Source organism: Podarcis pityusensis (genome assembly GCF_964106645.2).
Source record: "Podarcis pityusensis genome assembly, chromosome: 3".
NCBI lineage: Eukaryota > Metazoa > Chordata > Lepidosauria > Squamata > Lacertidae > Podarcis > Podarcis pityusensis.
In genome coordinates, this window is record NC_138026.1 from 85175810 (window position 1) to 85196669 (window position 20860).

Here is a 20860-nt window from a genome sequence, read left to right on the forward strand (position 1 = left end):
CTGTGTATATCGCTCTTACACCATTGAAAAAATCTTTGCCCACTTCCATATGTTCCAAATTCTTCAACATGAAGTCCCACACCACATTATCAAACGCTTTTTCTGCGTCCACGAACATCATTATTGCTTGTTTATCAATCCTGACAGATAAGAATTCTAACATATTAATTATGTTTCTTATGTTGTCTCTCATATACCTGCCGGGAAGGAAACCAGCTTGATCTTTGTGGATAATTTCTACCAGTAGAGACTTCAGTCTTCTCGCCAGAATTCCTGCAAAGATTTTATAGTCCGTATTTAGCAGCGAGATCGGCCTATAGTTTTTAACCTGGGTTAGATCTGCGTCCTGTTTTGGGATAAAGGTAATATATGCCTCTTTCCAGGTCTCCGGAATTTCCCCTTTTCTTAAAATGTTATTCATAATCTCCTTCAAGGGATTCACCAAAACAGATTTCATCTCTTTATAATAGCCCGCTGTGAATCCATCAGGTCCCGGAGCCTTCCCTCTCTTTAGATCTTTAATTACCTCCTCTATCTCTTCTATTTCGATTGGCTCGTTTAATCGTTGTTTCTTATCCGTTGGAATTTTCTGCACCATTTTATTTTTCAAAAATCTCTCTATCCTCCTTAAATTATTTCTCTCTTTATTTTTGTAAAGGCTTCTATAGTAATTCAGGAACTCATTCCTAATTCCTTTTGGGTCAGTTACTTCTTCTCCCTCTATTGTAATTCTGTTTATTGTACCTTGTTCTTTCCTTTTCTTAATTTGCCATGCAAGCCACTTGCCAGATTTATTTGAAAATTCGAAGTTCTTTTGTCTTAGTTTTTTTATGTTCCACTCTACTTCTCTGTTTATTATTGTGGCAAATTGGGCTTGCAAAATTTTGATGTTTTCTTTTGTTTCCTGACAGTTAGGTTTCCAAACTAATTTTTGTTCACTGTCCATAATCTGCCTTAAGATTATCTCTTTTCCTTTCTCTCTATTCTTATTTTTGATCACATTCTGTTGAATAAAGTATCCTCTTATTACAGCTTTACTTGCATCCCAAACTGTATTAATGTTTGTACCTTTGTCACAATTATCCACAAAGTAATCTGTTAGCTTTTTTTGCGCATTTTCTACAATTTCCTGGTCATCTAGGAGGTATTCCTTTAGTCTCCATCTGAAGGTTCGTCTCTCGAAACTCTCCAGTTCACATTCTATCGGACTGTGATCAGAAATTACTCTCGGTTTTATTTCTACTTGTTTGATCCTAGGGCATAATTCACTCGATACCCAAACCTGATCTATCCGTGACATCGACTGGTGTGGCTCGGAATGGAATGTATACTGTTTGCCCAATGGATGTCTAAGACGCCAGATGTCTATCAAGTTACAGTTTTTCACCATTGAGAAAAAGGATTTTGGTAGTTTCCCTTCTTTGCTTACTCCTTCCCTGAGTTTGTCCGCATCTAGGGAAACCACACCGTTCATGTCCCCCATTAAGATAATTTTCTGATCCATATATTCCGAAATTTTCCCTTCGAGGTTTTTGAAGAAGTCAGTCTTGTTACCATTTGGCGCATATATCCCAATCACAACCAAATTCTCTCCTTGCCAGTTAATTCGAACTGCTACCATTCTCCCCTCCTCATCTTTAAATATTTGTTTGGCTTCAATCTTGTTTTTAATGTACAGCACCACCCCTCTTTTCTTTTCTCTATCAGAGGATTCAAATTCAATTCCCAGTCTTTTATTAATTAACAGTTTTTTATGTCTTTTAGCCACATGCGTCTCTTGAAGACAGATGATATCCAGGTTTTTCTTTTTCAAGAATTGTTCAATTTTATTCCTTTTTTTTTTCTCATTCATTCCATTAATATTCCAACTCAAAATTTTTAACCCCATAATGCCTGGCATTCACCTGACTTTTCTCTTTTTTCCTCCCTTCTTTTCCTCTCTCTTTTTCCTTATAAGTTCTCTGTGTTTTCTTCTTCCCCTTCTTCTTCTTCGTCCGATCTACCTCCGTTCGCTTCCTGTTCGTCCTCTGTTCTTATGTCTCTTGGTGATCCTCCCTCTGCTTCTTTTGCTCCACCCTCCTCAGATTTCAGCTCCTTATACTTCCTCAAAAATTTCCCAGTTTCTTCTGGGTTTAACAGCCTATGTCTTTTGCCTCTGTACTCAAATGATACTCCTTCGGGGAACTCCCATCTAAATTCAGTTCTACTCTTCTTCAATGTCTGTGTTAGTGGTTTATAAAAGTCTCTTCGTTTAAGTAATCTAATTGGGATATCTTTAAAGATGATTATGTAATTTCCCCCTATATTCAGCCTCTTTTCCCTATTCTTTTGTAGAATCCTATTTCTCACTTCCTTATCCCTAAATGTAATCAAACAGTCACCTATGATTTTTTTCGCTCTTATTGTTTTAACACGCATTCTAAATGCATTCTGCACATTTTTAGCCATTTCTTCTACTGGTATGTCCATCCAATCTGCTAATTCTTTTATCAATCTTTCTTTAATATTTTCACCTTGTATCTCCGGGACGGCTCTCAACCTAAGATTCGCCTCTCTCTGTCGGAGTTCATTCATTGCTATAACGTCTTTTATCTCCTCTTGAGCTTTATTTAAATCCAACATTTCAGCTTTAATCCTTTCCTTGTCCCGTTTGATATCCTTTAATTCCAATCTTGTCTTCTTTATCCCTTCCTCTGCATTTTGCGTTCTCCTAAATACTTCTTTTATCTGGCCTTTAAGTTCACTAACTGTTTCATCAATCTTTTTATCCATATTTCCAATTTTGTTATCCACTTGTTCTAGCTTATGCTCTAAATTATTTTGACTCTGTTTAATTTCCACTAGCATCTTCACAATATCTGCCTTAGAGTCTGTCTCTTGCTTAGACCCCCTCCTTTCTCCGGGAGTCCCCCCATTCGTACCTTTCTTCACCGTATATGACATCTTATATTCTTATATTTTCCTTGTTCCCCCTGTTTCATATAGCACCTTCACTTATATTTCCCTCCTCCAATTCCCCCCCTTTTTTTTACTATTTTTTTTTTTTACTGTTTATACTGCATGGAGTTACTATCTCCCACCCAAATATTTACCATTCATTCAATATATGGTTCTCTCACAGCGGAGCTTTTTTACCACTCAGAATGCTCCCCCAGTCAAATAAACACACAGGCTAAAGTTGGTAGGGAGAGGAGTAAGGTTGGTAGGGAGAGGAGTGAGGTGAGATGAGAAGAAAGAGAGAACAGAAAAGCGGGTGGAGGCTAAAAGTTGTAAATCAGTTAATCTTAGTCTCGCCACTAGAGGTCACCGAGTCTCTTCAAAGTAACGCTGTTTCCCGAGATATAACAATATCCTGATTCACAAACATCCAGTCTCTCCTACATATCAAAGTCCCGAAGAACAGATAGGGGGGAAGTATATTTGCAGTGAGTCCGAGATGTATTTGCAGTAAGTCCGAAAAGTCTATATTTTCCCCACAACAGGAATAGATGTAGTTATAGTCTTTTTCTTTTTCTTCCTTTCTCCTTATACTTTCCCTCAATCCACCACGCTCAGAGGTTTTTAATGGCGACGGAGCCTTCTCTTCCGGTTTCCCTTCTCTTTGCGCTTTTGGATTCAAGATAGGGAGAAATACCCCTTTCGTCTATTTCAAGCCTCCGTTTCCTCAAGGACTCTCAGCTGCAACAATTTGTCCCTGGTCTCCCCTTTCCCCCCGCAAGCCTTTTGATATTGAGTCTCTGCACAAAAGTTACTTTTAAGAGGGAGATAGATAAGGAGAAAACAAAGTATCCGCCAAGGCAACTCACTTTCACTTTCCCAGCACTGGAGTCGTATTGCGTCTTGCAGATTCCGTTTTCAAGCTGAACTCCGTTTACACCTTTGTTTCACTCCCCGACTTCCTTGTTGGTATTATCACAAAATTAGGCGTTTTTGAAGTCTGAGTTCTTTGATATGAGAGCGCAGCGCTTTCACAACAAGCCCGGGGCTTCGCTATATGGAGGTCGGCAATGGCTTCCCTCGACCCGCTGAACAACACCGCCGTACTCTTCACTCCGTTTGAAGCTACCTGACGGCAGAGCTGGTCACCTCCAGTCGCTACGGGAACCAGGTTCTCTGGACACCCTACAGAGATGTTTTCGGGGGGCTTCCGCGCCCTGGAGCACCCCCTAATCCTCCAAAGTAGCCCGGGGTTTCCCTCTCGGTAAAACCCCCGCTTGTAACGAGATCGCGCTGCACCGGAAGTCGAACAGTTTTCTGGACTGGGCCATTCTGAGCTGCTGGCGTTCTCCCCTGCCTCTGCTCCAAGGCACAGGATATGAAATTCTTTGGTGCAGATTCACTGGTGAGCTTGAGTCAAATTTAATTTTCTAAAAAAAACAACACTTCTCCTACTAGCTTCTTGGCAAGCGGCCCAAACAAAGTAAAGATGGAATGACCTCGGGCATCCTCACTCAACCATGGTTGGGACCTGATAGAGCACATTAACACACAGCAGGCGGGGAAAATAACAAGCAAAGGAAAGAGAAAAATCCAAGCCAGGGGTTCAGTGTCTCTTTCCCACCCTAGGGAACATTTCCACTTGGACAAATCTTAGAACGTGATGGTTCAGTTGTCTTGTTTGCGTGGTTTGTGACTCTGTGTGGCTCTGTATTCTGCCTGCGTGTCTGCCTGCCTCTCTGTCTAATCTACTTTATCCACACAGTGTTGGAAGAGAAAAGAGAAGACACAGCTGAAGGGGTGCAGTGTGTATGACTGAAGGAAATACATAAAAACACATCATGGTATGCATTTCTTTGTAAATTTGCCTCCTGCTCTTCCAGTTCCAATAAAAGTATTTAATATAAGTATTTATAAACCATTTAATGAAAGAGATCTCTAAGTGGTGTGCATAATAAAACTGTAGGTGAAACGCAGCTGAAATCCACAGAACTAATATTCATAAAATGACGATCCTTAAATCACTGCTAAAATCAATAAACCAGCATAGCTAACTAAAGTATGGAAACAAGCAGATAACATGTACAAAAAATGGAAACCTCCCCACCACCACCACCCGAGTTACAAAGAGGTCAACATACGTAGGATGTACATTTTGTTGAGCGGAAATATGTTTTGAACTTCAGGTTGTGTACACATTGCACTTTTAAAGCTCATTTGATGCACATTCTCTCCTGCAAATAATTCTGGGCACTATTGTTTATACAGAATTACAATTCCCAGCAGTCCTTAACAAACTACAGTTCTTAAAATTATTAGACAGAAAGAATGTGATTCGGATGTGCTTTAAAATAATAGTGTCTATACAGCCTTAATAGATTTTTATCAGGGAAATATTACAATTGTAAGCAGCTCAGACATTTTAAAGCTGAGATGGAGAAGCTGTGGCCTTCTAGCTGGATTATAGCTCACCATCTTTGTCCATTGGCTGTACTGGTTGGTGCTGATGGGAGCATGAGCCCATCTGAAGGACCAAAGATTCCTCATCTCTGATTTAAGGGAAGGGAAAGGAGACATTTTAATGACCCTCCTCAAGTGGTGGGTTACAAATGTTTGAAATGCATGAGAGCCTGCAACCTTCTGCTCAGAAATGCATTGAGACCCTATGTTTGCCATACGTCCGGATTTTCCTGGACATATCTGGAATACCACAGCCGGCAGCAGTGTCTGAGTGGAAATCTGGAGACTGTCCAGGAAAATCCAGGCATGTGGCAGCCCATGTTGGCAGTGCTGTTTCCCCATAAGAATAGCTAAAGAACAGTATTTTTTAAAGCGTTTTTGCCCCAAAAGTTCAACAACTTTGGCAAAAGAAAGCTCAACAGCATTTCTGTCTGGATTTTTACTGTTTGAAATATGGCACCCCTGTGTTACCCACCTCAGCTGTGGCCAAAGTTGCTATTCAAATAAATTTTGAATTTATTTAATGTGCACACATTAATCTGGAGAAAGAGTTTTGGGTTTTATGATTTATAAATTGGAATTAATTTCCCCAATAATGCAATGTGATCTGTTTTTATTTCAGCAGTTGAAGAGTGTTTCAGAGATCACTGGGTTTAAGATCAGCTCTACTAGGATAAGGAGAAGCTTGTATCAAAGTGCTTTGAATGTTTAAATATACGGTAAACTGGCTTAAACGATGCATGACTGTATTTATAGCTGTCCAAAGCTGCTTAAGCAAAACCTTGATGGTGTGCAGATGACCAAAATTGGAGGTTGGAGAGTTCCCTGGGGAGTTAGGTGGACGTAGCTGTTGCAGTACCTCCATCTATTTATTCTCTCCCTCTTATTTGGAAGGCCTATAAAAGCTTACAGGGGAGCCTGGGACTTTGCTAGAGCAACAACAGCATCCACTGTGTTTGTTGCTTGACTCCTAGCTTCTGACTCCTGATCCTTGGCTCTCACTTATCGGAGAATAATTTGTGCAACACAGACTAACGTGTGTAAATTTGTTTCACATGCATGATTCATTTAGGTTACAAATGGGTCTTTCACATGTGTTCTAAGATTCTATGGTGTTGACATAGGTTTTTGTTCTCTTCAGTGCAGACCAGAGATAGCCAACGTGGCATCCATTAGTGCAATGGTGCCCTTGAGGTCTTCCCATGAAACTCATGAAGGTTCCATGCCTCCATGGCCATGAGCTAGGTTAGGGCTTTTTCCTCCATTGAAAAATATATGAAATTGAAGGAGGAAGTTGGAAGGCTTACTTTCTTCCCCACTTCCTCTCTGAGCTCTATGTGCTTCTCAAGGCTCTGATTCTATAAGATTTAATTAGAGCCTTGATAAACCTTAAGAAGTGGCTTTATGGGGTGGGGCCCACAGCACTTGCTCAACAATTCAAATGTGGCCACAGGCTTAAAGCTCTACAAAGTTCAGATGAATGCTGTGCTAGTTCCTAGGGGTTTCTTGGGGCTGTTTCATTAGTTATGCACTTTCTCTGCCTTTCCATTTCCATGCATGTGGTAGAATAACCAATTGTACCTCAAGCAGGAACCAGAAAATGCCGCCTGCTTCAGCCAAGCATCTGTCCTGTATTTTCCCCTTTCCACTACCACTTTATCTTGTTTTTTCTGCCTCTTTCCTTCTTCACATCCTGTCTCTTGGGCTTTTGTTCCCCTCACTTTTTTATCTCCCATTCGTCACCACTTTTTAATGCCCCCCTCCTTTTTTCTTTAATCTTATCAACCTCCCAGGGCCTAGTTTATTCTTCAGCTGTGAGTGAAAGCAGCCTTTTGAGGGGAACCTGCCAGTAGAAGCATTAGCTGGAAGCAAAGCTTGAGGGCCTGCGAGCCTATAAACAAAGGGAGCCCGCAGCAGAGGGCAGCGAGTGGAGAGGAGGTCTGCATTAAGTAGCTCTTTATCACTGTATAGTGCAGTGCCTGCGCATTACTTGCTGAACCATTTGCAGAATGGGTTCAGCCAGCCCTGTCTACATTCCCAAATAAAGATGGTGACGTGAGCCCTACTTGGCTACCTTCTGTACAGGTTTCTTTTCATCCCCTTTATTAATAGTTGTTGTGCTAGCGATTCACAGTGCAAGCAATTCCTCCCTGCCCCATCCTCCAAAGAATATCAGAAAGAAAGAAAAACCCCAAACAAATTTAAAACCCCAAGGCTCATCAAGAGGCTGCCCACACATATACTTGGAGCTACAGGTTACCTTGTACAGTGGTACTTCGGGTTAAGAACTTAATTCGTTCTGGAGGTCCGTTCTTAACCTGAAACTGTTCTTAACCTGAAGCACCACTTTAGCTAATGGGGCCTCCTGTGCCGCCACCACGTGATTTCTGTTCTCATCCTGGGGCAAAGTTCTTAACTCGAGGTACTACTTCCGGGTTAGCAGAGTCTGTAACCTGAAGCGTCTGTAACCTGAAGCATCTGTAACCCGAGGTACCACTGTAATACCAATGTGGGGCAAAGGGCATTTTGAGAGAATTGATAGGTGGAAGGGAAGTGTTTAATCTCCCTACCTTCCAGCCATGTTCAATCGAATACACAAAAAAATTAAAAAATTGTCCACCCAACACTATGGTGCTGCCTGAAACCCTTTTTCATGGCAGGGCAAGTTTAGAGACAACGTGCAATGAGAGAGACAAGCCAAGATAAATCACAGTGTGCATGAGATGAGGAACCGAGGCACTAGCTACAGATTCGGCTTTAGCAAAGATCTGCAGTCAACTGAAAGCAAGAAAGGCTTCAGGGCAGGAGTCCTGATTGCTCTGGCCAGTAATTAACAAGAGAGGCTTCTTAATCATAAATGGACCAACTGGAATATCTCTTAACTCCTTGAAGTGGTTCCTTGTTGCTTGGAAGTCCCAGGTATACCAGGTGACAATGAGTTGGGCAAAATAATGGGACATTTCTCACATTAAGTCTCAAGCCATACTGTAGTGCCTAGGATGAATCCTAGAATTTCAGTGTGTGGGTGGATTACTCTGGTTGTATCATTGGTTACTGAACTTTAAATAGTTACGGTAATATTCACTGTACATTAGTTCACACCACTCAGTAGGTTCTTAGTATGAAAATGAACTGTAAGCCCCATTGCATCAGAAAGGAAAATAGCTCTAACCCTGATGCCCCAAATCATTCATCCCACTAACCATTGTGTGATAAGCTCATGAGTGGTGAATACATCAATTAACATTACAATTGGAACTATTAACCTTTGATTCATTAAACATCGGGATTCCACAGTGTAAGGCTAGTCTCCTAATTAACCTGCAGTGTAGAGGTGAATCCAAAACAAATTGTGAAACTGAGATCCCTTTCACTGTTAAACTATGCAAAGAATGAGTTGAAAGTAAAGAAAAGGGTGGACTAAAATGCACACAGCTTCCTGCTGCTAAGTTATGTCATTGGATATTTTCTCAGGGAAAGGGGTAAAAACCTCCATATTTGGAACAGCTTTTATAGATAATGAGAAGCGAATAGCAATTGAAGTGGGCAGTGACAGGAGGTTTCCTTATACCATTTGTGTATGGAGCTCAGTATTGTCTAGTCTGAATGGCAAGACTGAGGCAAAGGATATTTCCTATCACCTTCTACCTAATCCTTTTAAACTGGAGATTAAATCTGTGGCCTTCTGCATGCAGAGCATGCGCTCTATGCTTGAGGTGTGGAATTTCTTGTTTTAGCTGCTGTGAACCAGTCCTGAATTTTGCATGCATTGAGACACAACCATACTTTATTATAGGGTCTTTAAGAAGAGTCAAAGAGAAGTTCGTGTCAGGGCTGGAGTCAGACGCAGGTCTGCAATAAAGGAAGCAGATCTCCGTTGTCAGTGAAGTTAACTCTTTGTTCAAGGAAATAAACATACAACTCAACCTAGTGGTCTTAGCCACACTTCCCAGTAGGTCTTGCCCCTATGGAGCAGTTGCCAAGACAGTCCCTGCCTTCCACCCTTTCTAAGGCTCTTCTTCTTTCGGATGTTTACCAAACAGTCTCAAACTTTGTCTGTGCATCTTCGACTTTTGTTCTGCTCTTCTCGTTACCCTGTGAATTGTTGGAAACGGGGGGGGGGGGGGAGCTTGTCACAGCAGGAGAGGGATTCTTCAGCAGTCTCTTGACTCCTCCCTCCTCTGCTTCAGCCTTGAAGTCTGAACTGCTCCCTGTCACAGGCTCTTCCTGCTCATTAGACCCTGTTGCTCCTTCAGCATCCAACTCCTCCTTCCAAACTTCAGCCTCTGACCTCTCCCCAGTGTTCCACCACCACTCCCCGGGCTCTGAGCCTTCCCCCTCTGGGGGTTCCCTGGCTGATGCCTCCCTCAACTCCTCTTTGTCCAGCCAGTCCCTGACATCTGGAAATCCTTCCCCAGCCATAATGTCCTTGACATCTCATCCAGTCTTTCTCCCCTAAGACTACTCTCATCGCAAGTCATTTAAGCACTGGAATCAGCCAGCCTCCTATTTGCAAACAGGGTAGGAGGGAAGCATCTTCTTGATTGTACCTTGTAAGCTAGAGTGGGGAACCTGTGCCTCTCTAAATATTGCTGGACTCCAGTGCTTGTCAGCCCTGATCACAGGCCATGCTGGCAGTGGCTGATGGGAGTTGGAAGTCCACAATATATGGAGGACCACAGGTTCCCCATCCTTGGCCTAAAGCAAATTTCTGGTGGCATCTCTAGTTCTATTCTGACACAGAGCAATCTGCAATTTTAACTCCTAGGATTTGTTGTATGTGTGCACACATATGTGCTCCAACAGAGGTGCTGGGTTTAGGAGGTGTGATGACAGGTCTTCTGACACTCTAGATGGCCCCCCTGGCATTGTATGTTAAGTATGTGTTACGTTTCAAAGTATGTGTCTGTGAGAAAGAGTAATTACTATACTGAGAGTTGTGAAAGGAATAAACTGCTCTTGCTACAACTCCTTTGTGCAGCCAGATTACTGCTCTATCTGTTTATTTAAAATATTTCCACTTCACATTATCATCAACAAAACATTTATTTTTTGCAGCAAATATCATGAAAATACAGAGAGGAATAATATGAACAATAATTTGTACAAGCAGCAACTAGAGCAAGACCTAAAGACGGCAAGAAAGGCTATAATTCTTAAAGACACTTATTAGGCAGTAAGTTCCAAAAGAAAGCAGTGAGTTTAAGACTGTTAATCCGAGCCCTGCTTACCTGAAAGTAAGCCCCACTCGATTCAGCATGACTGAATTCTGAGTAAAGACGGTTAAGATTCATTTCTTTCGAGTAAACATGCACAGAATTTTACAAGGTGGCAGCAGATAAAAAACATTCATTGAAAAGAAAAAGTAAAACCTTGTAAGTAGCAGCCAACAACAGTATAATATACTGAATTACAGTGACTGGGCAGGTAAAAACATTTTAACCAGAAGTTGAAAAATCAGAACTGTGGGTGCAAAGTACACAGCCTTAGCCAACAGGCAGGGAACAAGCCATGGGCACAGTGCCACAACAGAAAATGCTCATTCTTCCACAACCACAACCTTACCTCAGCAGGTGAGGAAACCTAGAAAAGAGCCTCTCCAGTGACCTCAGGTGATGGACAACTTTGTGTGGCAGTAGGACTAATTATACTACATACTATCATGTCCAGCTAGTTTTATCCATCGTCTTTCCCAAACTTTCTCTGATCAAGAATAAGTAGGGTTTGACTAAATCAAGCTATACCATGGGGGACCACTTTACATTGCATGGAAATATCTCTGGTGTGGATGGGTCAGAAATCCCACCAACTACACCTTGGAGGAAGGCTGGAATATAAATGTAATAAATAAAACACTGAGAATCCATGACAGATGGACTGTAAGCTGAACCAGGACTCATTACTGTTGTGTGGGTGTAGACGGTGCAAGTCCACATTTTATGCATGCAAATTGGTTCTGAGTTGCATTCTGATAGAATAGGGGGGTTGTACATATGGCGCTGGCAGTGAACCAATGAGCACGTTGAGGGGCAAACCACATATTTCAGAGTGCATTTCCAATACTTCAGTGAAGGAATACTATAAATCTTCCTCGGTTATAAATGTGTGTTAATTAATTGAGCTTAATGCTTTTAAGCTTGTGCACGGCTTGCAAATGTGTTTCAAATAACTAGTCACACATCTCCCATTAATTTTTTTAGCACATATTTGCCAACTCATGCAGAAAATCATGTCCTTTAATGATGTTGCCCCCCTGAACTGCCATGCTAAAGTGGAGTGGCTACGTCTGAAGCAAGTGGCTTGGATCACAGCTGCAGCTTGTATCTGCTTTGCGTGCAGAAGGTCTCAGGTTCAATCCCTGGCATCTCCATGTAGGAACAGGAAAGACCCTGCTGTGAAATCCTGGAGCTCTGCTGATGTTCAGTGCTGACATTAGTAAGCTAGATAGATCTGTGGTCTGACACAGTATAAGGGGGCTTCCTATGGTGAAGCTCTCTCTGTATTTACCTTTGTAGGGTTACTTAGCAAGAATTTTGGAAAGGCCAGACCCAACCCCAAATTCCATGTGAACTGATATGTAGCATCAGGCATCTTTAAGAAGGAGCAAAGAAATATGCAGGAGGAGAGGCAGAGGATCAGTAAAGAGATTGAAGAAGACTGGTAGGCCTCTTTGAGGAACAGAAATCTAGGGTCTGGTTCACATGGTATAGTTCAGGGGCACAATATTATACCAACTTTAAAAGCTAAGAGGGGAGGTTTTAACTGCATAAGCCAAGGGCTGGTCCACTGTCCCTCAGACCTTGTGGGGGGGCAGACTATATTTTTTTGGGGGGAAATGAACGAATGCCTATGCCCCACAAATAACCCAGAGATGCATTTTAAATAAAAGCACACATTCTATTCATGTAAAAACACCAGGCAGGCCCCACAAATAACCCAGAGATGCATCTTAAATAAAAGGACACATTCTACTCAAGTAAAAACATGCTGATTCCTGGACCATCCGCGGGCCAGATTTAGAAGGTGATTGGGCCAGATCTGGCCCCCGGGCCAAGCCCTCTGCTGAATGAAATCAAACTCTCACCCTAAATTCATTTAAGGGAGTGGTAACCTAACAAAACATACCGTATTTTTCGCACCATAGGACACAGTTTTTCCGTCTTAAAAACTAAGGGGGGAAGTCTGTGCGTCCTATGGAGCGAATACACGGGAGGAGGCAGGCAGGAAAAGCCCCCAAGAGGCACACAGAAGCTTCGTGCGGCTCTTGCGGGCTTTTCCCCAGGAGGGAGAAGGGACTGACGCGGTCAGTCAGTCCCTTCTCCCTCCTCTAGAAAAGCCTTGCGCAATCTCTCCAGCCGGGGGGAGGCTGCGCAAGGCTAAAGAGGATGCCTGGGCAGCGAGCGCGATCCATCCCCTCGCTGCCCAGGCTTCCTCTTTAGCCTTGCACGCCTCTCCAGCCGTGGGAGGCTGCGCAAGGCTAAAGAAGCCAACTTTTAAAAAATATCTCTATCTCTATCTCTACTTCTTTTTCTTTTTTCGTCCTTTCTCCACCCCCTTCTTATCCTCTGGATAAGTGTTTTTATCTAGATTAACGTTTTAGTTTGGAGGGGGGGAATATTATAAAAAAGGAAACTTTGCATCTTTTATTTTAGTATACAATAAAAACAGATTAAATAAAACACAAAAGGAAATAGCACAGAAGAAGAGAAAAGGGAAAGCCATTTACCAGAGGTAGATCTTAACCCTTGCCTCACCTGGGAGCTTCTCTGGGCAGGAATTCCCTCGGCTTAAGGGGGTGGGGGAAGAGTGGCAGGTAGGGGGGTACCTACCTAGACACTGAAGCCACATGTCTCTCCAATGAAAATTGGGAGTGGGCATTGTGTGAAGTGGCTGTGGATCTCCTGCCGCAGAAGTGTAGGACTGTATAAAGTTGGGAGGGCCACCCAAGGGTCATCTAGCCCAGCCCCCTCACAATGTAGGAATTACAGCTAAAGAACGCCAGGCAGATGGTCCCCCAACTGCTGCTTAAAAGCCTCCAGTGGTGGAGACCCCCAACACCTTCCAAGGTCATAGAATTGCAGGGTTGGAAGGGAACCCCAGGAGTCATCTAGTCCAGCCCCGGTGGACAGCAGGCACGATCCATCTTGTTGCGCAAGGCTAAAGATGCTGCTCAAGGCTAAAGAGGAAGCCAAGGCAGTGAGCGGGATGGATCGCGCTCGCTGCCTTGTCTTCTTCTTTAGCTACGCTGGAGAGGTTTAGCTCCTGGCTGGAGAGGTTGCACAGCTATGGATCCCGCTCGCTGTCTTGGCTTCTTTGCTCTTTGGGGCTGGGGGGGGAACCCAGGCTTCCCCCGCAGCCCCGAGAAGCTCTGGGAGAAGCGGACAGGCTGTGTGCAGCCTGTCCCTTGCTCTTTGGGGCTGGGGGGGGGGGGAATAATATTTTTTCCCTTGATTTCCCCCTCTAAAAACTAGGTGCGTCCTGTGGTCCGGTGCGTCCAATAGAGCGAAAAATACGGTACCTTTCCCTAGCCTAGCAAGGATTACATGTAGTGACCACATGGCCAAAACTGAACAGCTGGCCCAAAATGTGTGTGTCATTAAAAAGAAAAGAAAAAAATACAGGAGTTTGAGTCAAGGGCACCTATATGAATTTAGAATAGAGATCACAGAGCAGGCTGCTAGTTGCCCATCTGGGAAAAAGGCAGTGACAGTCCCATACAGTGCACCCTGTTGCCATTGCCTTTCTTTTGCTATAGCCCCTGGGTACAGTGTTTGGTACAGTTCTTCCCATGGTACCCATTAATGATTAACCACTGCATAATTTTTTAAAAATGTTCTTCAATTAGGATTATGGACAAAACAAAAAAATTCCTTCCAGTAGCACCTTAAAGACCAACTAAGTTAGTTCTTGGTATGAGCTTTCGTGTGCAAGCACACTTCTTCAGATACACTGAAACAGAAGTTGCCAGACCCTTCTATATAGTGAGAAGATGGGGAGGGGTATTACTCAGAAGGGTGGTGGGAATGGGTGATTGGCAGATAGCTGAGATGAGCCTGTTGACGACTCTTAACCAGAGCCTGCAATAAACCCAGATGCCAACTTTGCTGTCACATACACCCGGACAACACCATTACTGGCCCCAACAACATCACACATACCATCTCGGGACTGTTTAATTGCTCATCGTCTAACATTGTGTATGCCATCAAATGCCAGCAGTGTCCTTCAGCTCTCTATATTGGACAAACAGGCCAAACCTTACGCCAAAAAATAAACGGACACAAATCTGACATCAAGAATCACAAGACAGAGAAACCAGTAGAACACTTCAATCTCCCAGGACATTCTATACAAGATCTCAAAGTAGCTGTTTTACTACAAAGGAATTTCAGAAATAGACTGGAAAGAGAAGCTGCTGAATTACAACTCATTACCAAACTTAAAACCATGGAGAGACCTGGCCTGAACAAAGACATTGGATTCTTATCTCATTATACATGACAAAGCCATTTCTCACCTTCTCACCCCTTGCTTTTTCCTGTAAGACCTATTGCAGTTGTTAAGAGTCGTCAACAGGCTCATCTCAGCTATCTGCCAATCACCCATTCCCACCACCCTTCTGAGTAATACCCCTCCCCACCTTCTCACTATATAGAAGGGTCTGGCAACTTCTGTTTCAGTGTATCTGAAGAAGTGTGCTTGCACACGAAAGCTCATACCAAGAACTAACTTAGTTGGTCTTTAAGGTGCTACTGGAAGGAATTTTTTTGTTTTGACTATGGCAGACCAACACGGCTACCTATCTGTAACTAGGATTATGGAGTAATGTTTAAGAAATTATGCAGCATTTGATCATTAATAGTTGCACTTAAAAGTTCATGAATGCATACCACTAAAATTCCAAACTATGAGGTGTGGGTCATGCCATGTTTGAGGGGCCTGCAAGCAAGGAGCCCCCATCACCTGGTTCCCCCCGCACTGCATGCCATCCTGGTTTTACCCTTCCTCCTTGGCTCCCGCAACTGCAGCTTTGACTGGTGCTTTGCCATGTACCTATAACCTTTTTAGAAACTTTCCCTATGTATATGTTTATTCAGTGGCTCTTCAGGGACTCACAACAAAGGATTGCTGGAAAGGCAGATGGTATATAACTCACATGCATCAAACAATAACTGTGTGTGTGTGTGTGTGTGTTTACATAAACACCTCAATAACACATCAGAGCACTGTACTTTTAATGTTTTTTATTTCCAGACGGTTGCCACAGAGACAGAATTATCTCCCATTCTATCGACAGACTCACTGACAACAGTGGTGGCTGCTTCCTGCTCCAGCTCACTACTGAGCATGCAGAGAAGTACCCTCCCTCCAGAATTCTTAAAGGAATGTATGCAAATGGGTTAAGCACCCACCATTTTAGCATTATTTTTTTAAAAAGAAAAACAAGGGGAAAAGGGGAAATCAGTAACTGGTGTCAGCCTCAGACCACAGCATTTGACAATGGTGCTGACACTGAACCTGCTTTGAGGTTTAAACTGCTTGTGTTTGTTTTCACAGCAAACTCGCCACAAGGAGATCTTACTACACCAGTTTCATGTGACAGGTATGTTGGAATGCTCTTGTGTGCTGAGAATGGACATTTACGCATTCACATGTTTGAAGAGATATTGCAGTTAACACTGAACACATTCCTTAGGCTTCCCATGGTAATGCACTGGGCCAGTAGCACCCTGCCAGAAGCTCCTCATCTCCCTATAGGAATGTGAGAATAACATAGATGCATAACAGACCAACAGATACTTCAAGTAACAATACCTGTGGCTGTGTTGTTCCCAGGCCCTAGATTAAAGGGCTGTTGAAATGTCCTCAGATTTACTTCTTCCTATTGCTTTGCCTTTCCAGATAATTTAAAAGCCAGCCCATTCTCCCAAGGAGCTGGTTTCTGCTGTTCCTTAGAGATTCACATAGCAGAAGGAAATCAAGGAGACAATAACATGGAGCTTCAATTAAAAAAGAATCACCAAACGCTAATGGGAAAGTAATTGAGCTAAATTGAAACATAATTGGGGGGAAAACGTGGCAAGCCGCAGCTTAATACATTTTGTTTTAATTTGAATGTAAGGTTTTATGGCTTCATGCTAGGATCTTTCCAACTGTCTGGATGCAGTGTTAATCCAATGGTACGGTTTTATCCTGGGGCTGGGAGGGACAACCAAAACTCATTTGATATTTGGAAGACTCCTTTGCCTCGATCTATATTCTGTTATGTGCCTGTATATCAATCGGTTGGTCAGAAGATAGGACTGGGGTGACAAGCGGTGCCTTTTTTCTAGAAAAGGAGGTGCCAGAACTAACCATTAATACCTCCCTTGTTCTCTTATTAGGGCAATGGCACCCACCTGAGAGATGCTGGAACTGAGTTCTGTTGAGTTCCAGCTGGAAAAGAGCCCTGGTGAGAAGGATTTCCCAATTGTATAACAATGGTAGCAACCTTTCCTCTAAAATTAGGCTGCTGATACGAAGAAAGCTTGGAGGGAAACCTGGAAGGAATTTAGAATCGCTGAATTGTAGAGTTCGAAGGGACCATGAGGGTCATCTGATCCAACGCCCTGCAATGCAAGAACCTTTTACCCAATGTGGGGCTCAAACCCACGACCCTGAGATTAAGTTTCACGCTCAAGCAACTGAGCTATTTTGTATGATAAGGACTGTAAGCTTGGTTCTGGTAATGAAAACAAATTCCTGTAAAGAACAGAGCACACCGGATTGGAATGTCAGCAGCCTGCTCCCCGCTATAAGCCACTGTTCTGCACTTGGCTCCAGCTGGTTAGCAAACTAGATGGGGCAGGCTTCAAGTCCGCCCGAGCCTACTCTATATAGCTCTGAATGTCTCACAACAAAAGAACAGTGCAAAGTACATACTCTTTGGTACATTAATGATGCGTAGTTCAAAGGCTGCTCTGTTGCAAAGGTAGATGAGTGGTGGATAAGGCAACTGATGAGGCAGGAGTGCCATTGTGTGGTGTAGTGAGTAGAGTGTTGGACAGTGAGAATTCACATAATTCCATTCCCTGTTTGATCATGAAACTTGACTGCGTTAAGTCAAACAGGAGACTTGTTCACGTATTATACCCACCACAGGTACAAGTGTTTGTGTGGAAGAGCATACACTTGTTAATTTGTACAGCTCAGCTGTTGTGTACACAGACACTACATTCATTGAAGATTTCATAACTCTACAAATGTACAGCCCAGCTACCTGTGTACACAGAAACACAGACTGTACACTCACTGAATATAATGTGTGAATGCCTCTAGCGTCAGACTAAGAAGATGACCATGAATACCTTTGCTCAAGATCATACTGGCATAGCTGTTCTTCTTCTCCACTAGGATTTTTTGAAAACCTCCCAGGCATATATTAAGATCTGCAGAGTAAAATAATAAACATGCCCTAGCTAGTACCCCCAAAATCCACAAGTAAAATAATATCTAAGATTTAAAAACATAATACCCAACCAAGTAGCCATAAATGTTTGCCTCAAAGGGCCACCATATCTCCCAGAAAGGGCTAGAACAATTTCTCCCTCCGTCCTAAATGGGGTAGCCCTTCTGCCACTTCCAAAGTGCCTCCCTAAAAGTAAGACTCTTCAGTTCCACACACTTTGGGTCACTACCAAGGGTGTGTCATCACTTATGGCAGCCTGATAAGTGATAGCATCCCTCATAGCCAGATGTTGCAAGATGTGAGGAAGGGCTCTGCTGTCATGCAGCATAGCGAGGCTCTCTCTCTCCTCATACGGGGGGGTTGTGGTATGCCAGCAACAAGGAGCAGGGGCCATGGGCAGCCACATAATTTTTACAGAATGGTAGTGGTCCAAAGTAAAGCACTGAAAGGGAGCAGCAGCCTGGTTTTCTCACAATAATAAAAATGAGATGGATGCTGTCTGTACATTTTGCTTTATATCTCAGGTTCTACAAATGCTAGAAATGTACTTTTTTTTAAAATGAAAGCTGGGAATTGGAACATTATGGTTCATTTGAAGTGAACTGCTCCTTTTGGCCCCACCCCCCTGCCAGGGGCCAGATCTGCAAAACAAACTCACCTGTTCCTCTCTTCTGCTGTCTCGGCTGCTGCACTCATCATGCTGGTCTGGGTTTGCTGGATCTCAGAAGTAAGTTCCATTGAGTTTGGTGGAACTTACTCAAAGGTTATCTGCAATGGATGCAGTATGTTTATTTTCTTGCTTGAAAGCACCTTAGACTACACATGCAGCAAGGGTAAACTGGTTTCTCTGTTAGAATAGAAGGTAAGGCAATTGCATGAACGACTGCACTTGGCCTCATTAAGAGAAGATGAGGACTTCTTGGACACAGCACAGATGGGGTGGACTACGGTAAGAACAAAAACAAGAAGTGACAGAAAAGAAAATATGAACTGCAGCAGGAGGAAACTTTATGGAAGGCAGTGATTGTGAGAAGCAGTGAAATGGCAAGGCATTCTGAACCATTGGAATTCCAATTATTTGCAGTGATCCGTCAAATTTTCATATTCCAAAAATTCCTCTCCACCTCTGAGCCCTGATCCAGTAGAATATTTGCAGGTTAAGGTTCACTGAAGAGGTGCTTCAGAGGGAGGATCAACCTGTTACCCAGCATCCCACTTGACAAACCCTAATGGTTTCATGACTAATCCCACACAAGGTCCAGCCTGCTTTTGAAGCCCCACTAAGCCTTGCTTCTGCACTGCTCTGTCTGCCTGAGTTTCAGCCTGGCATTTTCACAGACAGAAGGAAGGTGTAATCTGGCTAACCTGTGTGCACTTCAGCAGGCAGCTAATCCAAGCATGTCTGCAAGGTCTTCCGTTCCGTCGCTCTCTCTCTCTCATTGTAGCTTAACTATTTCTAGCTTTTTAATGTTTGACCTAACACCCCTGGGAGCTCCTTTGCACGATGCCATGTTTTATTCAGGCATACGTCAGCTGAGCTCTCCTCACACTGAGATGGCCAGCAAAGATTAGATAATTGCCTAGTTTGATTGTGCCATCCATTCAACCCACTGTCCTGCCTACATTAACCTTTCCTTTCCATTGCTTCCAATGCATGCCTTGTCTACCTTCATTTCCATTCGCTTTCTCCTCTCTTATCTGGGGAGACATCGTGGCTCATCTGGGCTTTCTGGGCCCTTTTCTTGCCATTTGATCTCTTGTCATAACAAAGTTTTCTTTGTCTGTTTTTATCCTTCAGCAAAGTCACTGTCTTTCACCATAGGAAGGAGCCGATTATATTACAGATGCACTGGCTTCTCCAAGCAATGCAATGCACGGAGCTAGAATGTATTGTGGGTTTTACATTACCTGCACCCAAGAAACCAATTTAACCAGTTACTGGAAAGTGTTAAAATAGTGTTGTGGAGGATGCTGTTCCAGCACCAATCCTCTGGGTCAGACTGCCATCAGTGTGCCCACTGCCTCATTGCTATAGCTGCTCTGACCAGTCTCAGTTGAGGCAAGTGAAATCCTTGTGACTTGTACAGTATTTACCCAGGAATGAGGTGGTTGTTGAAATCCCCATCTGCAACCAGTCAAGCAACCTCAGCCCACCTTCCCCTCTTACCTGCCATTATTAACATAAACACTATAGCTGAGGGATAGCTCAGTCAGTAGAGCACCAGACTCTTAATCTCAGGGTCATGGGTTCAAGCCTCATGTTGGGTCAAAGATTCCTGCATTGTAGGGGGTTGGACAAGATGATCCTCACGGTCCTTTCCAACTCAACAGTTATAAGATTCATAACTCAGGTGGCCTGGGCAGTGTGGAGAGAACACTATTCTCCGGGTCCTTGCCAGGCCAGTGTGTAACTCTTGGGTCCTTGGGATATAAACGATACTTTGAGGGGACTATTCTAAAAATAAAATAAATAAATTATTGTCAAATAAAAGTTTCTAAGAAATTATTACTGTAAGCTTTTAGTCTTTGATCAGTTTTGGCAATTCTGCAAGCACTCAGCTTCCAGTCCTTGGTTGTCTGTTGCCTTTATTTCACTCTGCTTTATTTCTTCATGCCTGTTTTACTCATTTCGCTCTCTCTTTACCTCTCTATGTTTGTGTGTGTTTTTATGCTGCATTTCCACACACTACTCAAGAGTAGGTTAAAGACACTATACTATTACACAATAAAATTGCACAGTGGAATTGCACAGTGCCAGTTAAACCTTAGACTAAATAGACAAATAAATCTCAATATTACAGGCATTTGTAATACGCTGAGTTTGTTGTGTTAACTAGGTTTCAGGCAACTATAGGCTTTCAAGCCTAATCTTGAGTTTAAACTCATTTGTAAATTGACCAGTCTCCATTCAAAGGTCCCCAAAGTCACAAAAACTGTCCCTGCTACAGATGCAGGAGTTAAAAGCTCATCTTTGTCTTGAGATGGTAATGAGACAAGTCCCCTATCTGTGTAGCT